The following is a 10,738-nucleotide window of genomic DNA, read 5'->3' on the forward strand; positions in this document are numbered from 1 at the left end:
CAAGCCGTTCAGAGTTTAGTTCCTCTTTGATCAACAGGACAGGTAATAACACAGCCTCTGTCATACATGTGGCACTAAAGGGCTGACTTCTGCCTCTGAAAGAAGAGGTTTATGCAACACCTCTCTTTCCCTGAGAGTCTGTCTGTGAAAGCTGCCATTTCCCTTGGCAGATTTCCCCCTTTCTGGGTCCTGGACCTCATTTGCCCTATTCTGTCGACTGAACTCGGGGCAGCTGATTCACACGAACAGAGGCCTCAAGAGGCACTTACAGAAACAGTTCTAAGAGAGGGACGGGTTAATGTTCTCCGGCCTCTCCAGCCCATTCTTTCTCTGTGACCAAGGTCTCTGGGCAAAAGAAAATGATCGGAAGGATGTTTGATGCTCATGGAGTCAGAAGCAGAGAAAACAATTCTAGGACTCATGTGTTTGCTGACTTGCACGCCCGCCACGTCTAGCTCCACAGCAGGTATTGGCCTGTCAGATGGACAGACACTCATCCCCGCCTGACAGGGCAGCCTTTGAAGAGGTCCTTCTGCTAGAAAGGCACAATACAATTGATTAGGTTTCCTCTTACCAAATGACAATCTCACTCCAATCTGGTCTCCCTGAGATGGCACCCAGATCACTGTGACTGGAGTTGGGTGTTCCCAAACACTGCAGTCACGCAATTACAGGCTGTCTCTGCGTTTACTCTCACACTTCCTTAATCACTTCCATTGTGTGTGGACTTGACTAGGTTAACTCTCAGAGGACAGCTATATTCCCTCATCATCAAGTTCCTGGGCCTCTCAGCTTCTCACTGTCACCCCAGGTAGACTGCAAATGTGAGTGGAAAGGCTGTCAGAACCATCAAGGGTTATTCAAACATTGGGGTATGTCATAATTATGTGCTATTGATGACAAAGCCAGACCTCAGCTCTCAGCCTCTGGACTGGAGCCTTCCTTGCTATGAAGACAACTCTTCCCTTCCCAGAGCGCAATGACAGCAACTATTTAGGGAAGCACAGGGAACACTAACTGGATCATCAGTGTCCAGGATTCTCTGTCCAGATTTTGTTTGGGCTCATGCAGGCCCCTTATCTGTAACTGATCTCTCGCCATCTGTTAACTGATAGTTGCTTCCAGTTATTACGGCAGTGGGTTTGCTTTGCTGTCTTCTCCTCATTTGGTTCAGAATATCAGGCAGTGAGTTGTATAAATATTTATTTGATGCCTGCTAATCAACCAGGTAAACAGAGAAGGCCACAGACCTGAGGTCATGGTCTTTGAAGAGAAAACCCCTGAGCATTTAGTCAGCAGAAATTACTAGTGACGGTAGGCCATAGAATCTTTTTGGGGGGCTGTGGGGGGGGGCTCTTTGGTTGTTAGGGAACTGCCTTTATCTCTGCTGGCAGGCCTCTTTTTTCCAATAGCAGAATATCACTGGCAAAACGCCCCAAGGCAAACTCTTCTAGGTGATTCCCATGGATGGAGGCAGTTGAGGCTGCGCATTGATTACAAGGCCCGGAAGCAGGTCTTACCCATGCTGCTGGACCTGTTTATGGTCCTCTGAACTGCCCTGGCCATTGCAGATCTCCCAGCTGGTGGCTGTCTGCGTGCTTCTGGGAGATGGTGCATGAGCTCTTCCCTTCCAAATCCCCGCAGAGGACTGGGGCCCCTTCCCTTGCTCTTCCCACCCTTGGATCTCCACTCTGTGACTCAGCATTTGCCTTGTACCCGAAGGCTCCCAGGCCACGATCTGTCTGGAGGAGTACCCCTCCATCCAGTGCCAGACCCTCCCCTGCCACCCCCTGCTGAAGGCTTTTGCCTGGAGACTTAACACAACGGGCTTCGTTTTCAGCTGAGTAGTGTCAGAGTACAGGGCGTGTGGAGGGAGAGCTTGGTGTTGTTTCCCTCACACACATTAAAATTAATGGTATTTGCTCATCTGGTGGAATGACAACTCATTCCTCTGGACAGGCTGGCTTCACAATTGTTCATTCAAGAGAAAATCTGATGGGAAACAATGGTCTGGTCTTTGGGAACATTAAACGGTTGTATTCTAACTTAAATTTCAGGCCCACTGACTGTCTCGTTTGTCTTCTTGTTTGGTAAGATTTGTCTTTTTATTTTTGCATTATTGATTTTTGATTCTTTCTTTTTATATGGCTGTTGCAAAAAGAAAGAGAGTCTCAAAACCAACAGGCCAGATTAGAAAATGCAGTGAGGTCTCCACAGACCGTCTGAAAGGGCAAGGTCTGACCACTCAGTGTAGGCACTATTCAGATATCAGGAAAAGAAAGCATTGTCACAAATTTCCCAAGGCCCTTCTGAGAAAGGCACAAAGGAGGGGATGGACTCATAGGTGTGAAACCGGCAAACAGTGGCCATTGATGATTGAGTAGCTAGTAACTGAAGTGTTTTTCCTTTTTGCAATTACTGATTGTAGATTTTAGTTGTTCCCCTGCCCGGTGTTAACTGTGCTGTTTAGGCAATATGCTATCTGACTCCCACTAGGTTCCTACAGATAACATCTCCCTGGAGCCTGGGTTACCATGCTAATGTGTGTTTGAGCTGTTTTTCAGGAATTAGAGCCCCTTGCCCACTTCAAGTCAGTTGAGACCACCAACCCATCAAGTGGGCCTGTGCAGATGTCTGACCTTTTGACATCAAGAGGCTAAAAACTCCACCCTTGGGTCATGCCAACACTGCAATTTTGTGAACATGTGTCCTATGAAGAGGCATGAAGTCTGACTACGCTTGCGCAGATCATCAATTACCTCACCTCTCCTCACCTCCAATCATCTATCTCCACATTTCAGACCACCTTGTCCCCTACCCCATAAATATCCCTGAGTCCCTATCTCTGGGGAGGTGGATTTGAGACTTGTTGTCTCATTATCCTCACTTGGCTACCTTGTGATTAAACCCTCTCTCTCTCTGCAATCTCATCGTTTCCGTGATTGACTTTCTGGGAAGCGGGCAAAAACGGACCTGGTTCCGTAACAGGTGCCCCGTTGCAGAGCTGCTGTTGATTTGCGGGCAGCTGTGGGCAAGGCCAGTCTTTTGGCTGTAAAAGGAAGGCTGCCTCTCTTCTGAGGGTGAGCTGGCAGCACGCATAGCTCAGAAAGACCATACCGAATAATCACAGTGACATTAAACATAATCCTTATGTTGGCTGAAGTGCAACTGTTTTCCATGTTCTTTCGGTGCATTACCTTACTTAGAATCACAGAATTATAGGTTATTGTGCAAAAAAAGAATGGTAGAGAACATCTAGAGCAAACTATGCTCTTTACAGATGAGGACATTGAAGCCAAGAGACATGAGGTGGCTTGCTGAAAGACTCTCACTCCCCAACAGAGTCCGGTGAAGGTGGCAGTACAAGCAGGTTTATTTGTGTATTTTCTGCACCTACTATGTGTCAGCCCCTTGGCTAGGCTCTGGGCACACAATGTTGAACAAGGCACACGTGTTCTTGGCCTCACAGAGCTTAGAGTTTGGTGGATGAGATGGATAGACAGTTACATCCCAGTCTGAGGGCGGGCTAGGATAGAATGCTGTGTGACCTCTTCAGGAGGTCAGGCTGGGTGTGACCAGGGAAGTTTCCTAGAGGAAGTGATGTGTCTAGTAGGACCAGGATATGAGGAGTACGAGTTAGCCAGGGGAAGCATGGGGCTAGGACTGGCGGTGAGGGCATGGTAAACCAGGCAGGGAAGTTTAAGGGGTCAACTGAGATTCTCCTCAGAACCTAGCTTTTGAGGGACAGAGAATAGTCTAGTCTGAGTGCTTCTCTCAGCACAGTGGCCTCAGAGGCATGGATGGTGTGTCTCACTATGAGGCATTTTTAATATCATTGTCACAACAGCTGTGGGAAGGACATACGGCAATTATCATCGAGTGAACTGAGGCTTGGAGAGAGCTCAGCGACATGCTCAGAGTCAGAGAGTTGAATGGCGGCAGGTTGAGAAGAGAGCTTGTTTGGGGAGCCCTGGACAAACAGAGGAACAGAGAGCTCTGAAATCTGGGTTGGGAGAAAAATGTGGACAGGCGAAAGGTTGAATTCTGGGTTTTGTCCTGAGCATTAAGTGGGTGTGGTCTGGGCCCCTGTGCCACTCACACAGTTCATACGAGGAGAGTGGGAATGGACAGGACATAGAATTTCAGGGTGGGAAAGGATAACATTCATGACGACCTACCAGGAATTTCAAGTGTGTTCAATACAGGATTCCAAGTCCATTGTAAACATATATAGAGGTTGTAGTTATCCTAAGAGGTATTTTAAAACGTTTAAAATAAAAGAAAATTTAAATAGAATCAATTTAAATCAATTTTAAATTGAATTTTAAAATGAATTTTAAAAAATTCATGTGCCCTACTTCTAAGAAATGGGAAGAATGCGGAAATGAGCCATCTGTATCTTCCCAGAGAGGCCACGAATCTCGGTGGCTCCCCGCATGGTTGGTGTAGGGTCCAGGTCAAGTTGCAGACTGGCATGTAAGAGTGGGTTTCAGCTGGTCTATGGAGGGGTGAGGGGTCATCTGCCTCTCACCTTCATCTGCAGAAGTGCAGGACGAGAGGAGGCCTTCCTCCCTCTGTGCCTTCAGAGTGCAGTCTGTGCCTTGGGATGTGGCAAGAGGAGACCTGAGAAGAAGGGCACCTCACTGGGCCTCTTTCCAAATGCTGGGCTCCTTCCAATGATGAGATTCTTTGTTTTTATAGCAAATGAATGAATGTTTAAAGCACGTTAGGATGTATTCTCTTGTCCGACTTCATGGTGCAGTGGAAGAGCTGAGGTTTGCATCCTGGCTCTGCACTGCCTTACTGTGTGGCGAGCTCTTCCTTGAGCACTCCAGGTTCAGCGGTTATGCAGGGAAGATGCCTACTTCACAGCAGTGCTGCAAAATCTGGATGAGTTAAGGGATGCAAAACGCCTACTATAGTGTGTGGTGCGTATTAGATGCGTGGTGCACAACAAGTACTATTTTTACTCATCCTCTCACTAATCTTGTGATTTAACATGGAAAGTAGGATATGATTACCAGTCCATAGATGGAAAAACCAAGATTCCAAGAGGTGGAGTGCCTCACGTGTTGTCATACTGCTACTAGTGACCACAGCTGGGATTCGAAAACAACGTCTTCTGACGCTCAGGCCGGTGGCCTTCAACTCCACCTGCTAACAATCACACACGACGTTTGCTTCTCTAGAAATCCTTCCCGGTTTCCCCGGGAAGCAGTCGTGCAGGCATTTACTGACACTCAGCTTTATTCTAAATTTTGGTTACAAAATTGTTTTTTCAGATAACATCAAGAACTATTTCTGGACGCCTGGGAGAGAGGTCATTTTCCAGATAATCTCTTCAAGCAAACACAACTGCACCCCTTGCAGGAGGCCTGCAGTGTGTATGCAGGCTAACGGGCTCCGGCGGCACTAGCTGGCGATAATGAGGAGCCAAGTCACAGCCCAGCCCCAGACTCTGTCTCGCCATACCCAGGGTGGCTGTGCTTCCAGGCCTGGGAAGGAGAGGACAGCCAGGCAGGAGACCCTTCTGAGCATGAAGGATCGCCTTCCCCCTTATCTGGGAGTAGGACGTTGGGCTCCCTCAGAGGCTGCCTGATGGGCCAGGAGAGGGAAGCAGCAGAGGCAGCTGCAGGATCCAGCTCACCTTTTGCAGACAGGATAGTGTAATGGACATTGAACTGGGCTCCCTGTCAGGAAAACTGGGATTCTACCATTTACAAACTGCGGCAAGCAACTTAACCTGTTTATGCTTCCGTTTAGTTATATGTAAAACATGCCTAATAATAATACCTTCTCAGCCAACCTCATTGTAGGAATGAACCAGCAGGTAAAATGTCTTTTACAAACTGAAAACATGATATAAAGCCCTATAGGGTATGGAGGTGGGGATAGGGGACAGATTGCTCCTGAAAGAGAAACAGTTGGAAGTATCAAGAAGTTGAAGAAAGAGAAACATTGACTAGATATTTAGGGTTTTAAAAAATTAATTAGTAATTAATTAACAAATTAGACAAAGATTGATTTATCACCTACTTCTTGCATCACTCAGTTCGCTAGGCACTATAGATCTAGAAATGACAGACATATAGCCCTGTTTGCAAAGATGCTGACAGACTGGACAGAGATGCCTGTAAAAGGATCCATTTCAGTGCAATAGGGTGAAAGCTGTTGTATTTGTTGTCTAATATTGAGTAATAAAGTGCCCCAAACCTAGTGGCTTAAAATACCAATCAACATTTATCACCTCAGTTTCTGTGGTCAGGAGTGGGAGTGGCGAAGCTGGGCGATTCTGGCTCAGGGCCTCTCATGAGCCTACAGTCCAGATGTCAGCCAGGGGCGGGTCATCCAAAGGTTTGACTGGAGCTGAAAGTGTCGCTTGAGAGAATGGCTCGCTCGCACAGCTGGCAAGTTGATGAGCTTGTTGGCAGGAGGCCTCTGTTCTTGCCCTCTGAGGCCTCTCCACAGGATGCTTACAGGTTTCCTGACGTGACTGCGGGCTTCCCCCGGGTGAGCACTCAAAGGGAGGGCAAGCAAAGTTATGTCTTTTATAACCTAGCTTGGGAAGTCACACTGTCACATCACATCCTGTGGGCTACACTGGTCAGCCTATTCAGTGCGGATGGGATCCTACAGGAGCATGAACCCCAGGATGTGAGGACGACTGTGGAACAACTTGGAGGGTGGCTACCACAGCCATTATGGAAGCATGAACAATAAGCTTCAGGAGAGCAGGCTTTGAACTTATTACACATAGGCTTTGAACTAGGCTTTGAGGATCAATAGGAGTTTGTTGGTTGATAAAGGTGGGTAGCAGCACTTCAAGTGGAGGGGAAAGTACACTCACAGGCATGGAGTTGTGAAATGGACTCGCGTGTCTGCGGAATCGTCAGAAGTTCATCAAGGTGGCAGAGGTCAGGAAGAAGGTGAGTCAGGGCCAGATTATAAATGCCCTGACTGTATTGAAGCTAAATACTGTAGATTTTATCCTTGAGGCAGTGGGGAGCCAGGATGTCATGATTAGCAGGATTTTGAGGAAGATAACACAGAGGCATGGAGGTGGGCTCAATGGAAAAGAGACCAGAGGGTATTGAAGAGCAGAGGAAAGGTGACAAGAGTCATCTTTACAAAATGACAATGAGGATGGAGAGGAGAGGCCTGTTTGAGAACAACCTGCTATGGATTGCGTTTGATTCTCTTCTTTCTACAGATGGGGACATTGAGGCAGAGGAACATGGTTCATTCAAAGCTAATACAGCTTTTTGCTAAATGTTTAGATTGCTGGTTGCAGGCAATAGGGACATACTCACAGAAAGAAGTACGTGTGTCAAGACTCAGAGAGAGAAAGAATGAGACTTTGGGAGGTAGTGAGTTCCCTTAGCTTGAGATAATCAATGACCATACTTGATCTTAGCCAAAAGGCCAAGACAATGAGATAATTAATTACTAAGGGATTGCAGGAACTCTTTACTGATGCCTTGGTTGAGTTAGGGTCCTTGTCTGGTAGCCCCTTCATACCTGTTTTAAACTTGTTACATTGCACTATAGTGAGTGTGTCTGCCTCCTACATTAGATGTAAGCTCCTTCCAGGCAAGGCATATTCCTCTGTCATTCTGTGTCCCCAGCACCTGGCCCAGGGCCTGGGTACAGGAGGGGCTTGGGGAACCCTGCACAGAGAGTTGAAGGAGCATTCAAGCCATAGCTCAGGGGTTGGGCAAGGTGACCTCTAAGGTTCCTTTAAAAGGGTTGATGATTCTGAACTCCTATGAGGAAGGCAGCTTGGCTGGGATGGTGTGGGGAGTATAAAATGAGTCTAGCAGATGATGGCTGTGGTAAGGGAAGGGATACTCAGAATAGGGCCTCAGAGTCCATTTTTAGAACTTTTCATTGTATTCTTGCCCTGACTTCTCATTAAGGGAGAAATTATAGTTCCAGAATATCAATCAATATTACGTTGCCAGAAGGAACAAAGGGCAACTTGAGGAGAGGTGGAGAAGCCCAGGGGAGAGCTCTGACCAGCTGACCAGACTTGGGTCTCCTGTGTGTGTTTGGGGTGGGGGCAGAGGTGAGGGGTGGGCAGAAGCCACTCAGCTCTAGACTGCAGCCCCCTGTACTCTCCTAGTGGGGTGAGAGTGAAGAAGCAGAAACCAGTGCCCAGTGGCCCTGGGACCCAGACTGAGGATGAAAGAGCCAGTGACAGCTATGGGACAAGGCAGGAGGCAGCTAATATGTATGTTAAACATATGGAAATGAGAGCAAATAGCAGAGCCAGGGAGACAAATATCGAACAGGGTCTGGGCCTGAGACTAAAGCAACACTGGGAAATGAGAGGCTGTTGAAAGCAAATGAGCTGCCAGGGGAAGAAGGAGAGGAAAGGACGGGAGAGAGGCTGAGGGTGGAGCCTCTAGGAGCAACCTACTGGCTCTGGCTGCAAGCTGGCCAATCTTGAGGGGTGGTGCCACAGAGAGGGACATGTACCAAGGCAGGGTCCAGGCGAGCTTTGAGGGCTGAGTTTGTCATCTCTGTTGAAGGTTCTATTTCTTTGTACATTTCACTCCTCCTTAGCACCTTCTCCCCAGTTTCTGGCAGCCCTCTCTGTCCTCCATTCCAGTCTCCACTGCCATGCATGAGCCTGTCTCAGATTGGAAATCTCCACCTCCCTCACTCTCTTGGGTCAGAGCCCTGGAGATGGCCAGCTCCTGAGTGTTGGGTACACAGATGACAGAGGCTTGGGGAAACAGTCTGCTTGGAAGGATGGGGAGGAAGTGAATAGGGGACTTGTCTTGAAGCTCAGTTTACATAGCAAACACACCCTTTTTACTTGGAGGGTATTGTTCAGGTCGTTATTTTCAGAGGAAACCTGGATGCGATACATAACCAAATTTATTCTTTTCTAGAAGAGACATAAGATAGGTAGTAGCTGAAATGGTAGATCTGTCAAAACCATGAGAGATGAGTCAGGGGAGGAAATCCACATTCTGTCTGAGAGCACCAGGCTCTGTCCCAGCTCCTTGCTGGGACACTGGGGGCAGAGCAGTCTGTGTCCCAGTCGGGAAGGGCAAAGCCCTGAAAGGGACAAGTGAGGGTAGTGTGCAGTGGGGGAGTTCAGCCCTTCAGATGCAGGGGTTGTCCCCTCTTATTCTTCCAATCCAGCAGTTACCATGACCCCTTGGGGGGATCTTGGAGGTGAGGGGAAATCGTAGGCGGGGGCTAAGTTCCCTCCAAGACTTTCCTTGCATACCCCCATGAGGAGGAGTGTTACGTAAAGACAGCAGATGCCACCTGACTGGCCTCATTTGTCAGATCCAGTTCCATATAAAATAAAGCTCTCAGGAGATGCAACGCAGAGGAAGTGAGTTTTCAGAAGGTTTTAGTATGGGAGCAGATGGCAAGTTTCAGAGCTTGGGGCACTGCTCAGGAAGCCTTTTGAGAAGGGGCGTTTGGAGAGCAGGGGGTGGTATGAGGGCCCTGGAGTCAGGAAAATGGGCCTAGAGAGGAAGATAGAGTCTCCTGATGATAATTCCACTTCATTACCCAAAGCCAACCCGAGATGGAGGACCAAGGGCGGTCCTTGCCCCAAGAAGAGACAGTGGACTTGCCAAGGCTCTCATCTCATTTAGGAAGCTGAGGCCATCCCAGGCCCTGCCCCTGCAGCCCCATAACCTTCCAAAATGTTGTCTTCCTCCACCTCCAAGGCTGTGTTACATGTCAGGAGACATGGAGACTGATCTCAATTCAATTAACTGCAGTTTCACAAACATTTATTGTATCTTTTTCTAGCTTCCATTCTTAGAGGCAAGGGCAGGATGAAATGATAAATAGGGCACTATTTGCTCTGTCCATAGGATGAGGGTCACTGGGTTGGGGAGGGAGCAGATTCACCCACAAATAGCTGAGATAAGACAAAATTTGATAAGGACTAAAACAGAAGCTTAAAATAGGTGAAGAGAGCAGAAGAGGAAGGGGTGACTGCATTCTGGCCAAGGATATGTGGCACTACCCCATTAAAACATGATTTAAACAAGGCCTTGACTATTGAGGGGGATTTCCAGATGGAGAAAGGGAAGGGTCGACATGAACAGAGTGGTGAAGAGGGGGCAAGGCAGTGTGTACTCCTTCCTGGAGCTTGGTGGGAGCTAGGAATGAAAAGTCAAGCCAAACCAGTTCACAGTGGTCTTTGTGTGGCAGGGGGAGGGATGTGGGTATGTGTTGAAGGCCCGGCACAGTTGCTGGTGATTTCGGAAACTCAGAATGTGAACCTACCCCTGCTGGACCATCACGTGTGGCCTCATGGAATAGAATCAGATTTGCCAGACTAGCACCTTAGGGACCATTCATTGCCTCGAGGACATGAGGCCTGCAATTGTGCAGCTATTACCTGGTGGGCCCAGGTGCAATTTCTGGCTCTTCCCAGGCAAAAAAAAAAAACCCAAGGGGACTGAAATGAAGCCCACAGTCCATTTAGACAGGATAATTTACACAAGTCACTTAGCACAGTGCATGCAACATAGTAAGAGCCCAATAAGTGTTGTTGTTATTATTTTCAGTGAATCTTTACTAAAACTCCATGGAACCTGTTTTGTTATCCCCATTACACAAATTAATATACTGAAGCTCAGAGAGATTCTATAATCATTCCAAGGTTTTAAGGCTAGTTGATGGACAGCCAGATTTGGAACCCCAGTCCGATTCTAAAGTCTGTGTTCTTCCCGCCATATCTGTTACCAGAACAGCTTAG

Source organism: Diceros bicornis, chromosome 11 (genome assembly GCF_020826845.1).
Source record: "Diceros bicornis minor isolate mBicDic1 chromosome 11, mDicBic1.mat.cur, whole genome shotgun sequence".
Taxonomy (NCBI): domain Eukaryota; kingdom Metazoa; phylum Chordata; class Mammalia; order Perissodactyla; family Rhinocerotidae; genus Diceros; species Diceros bicornis.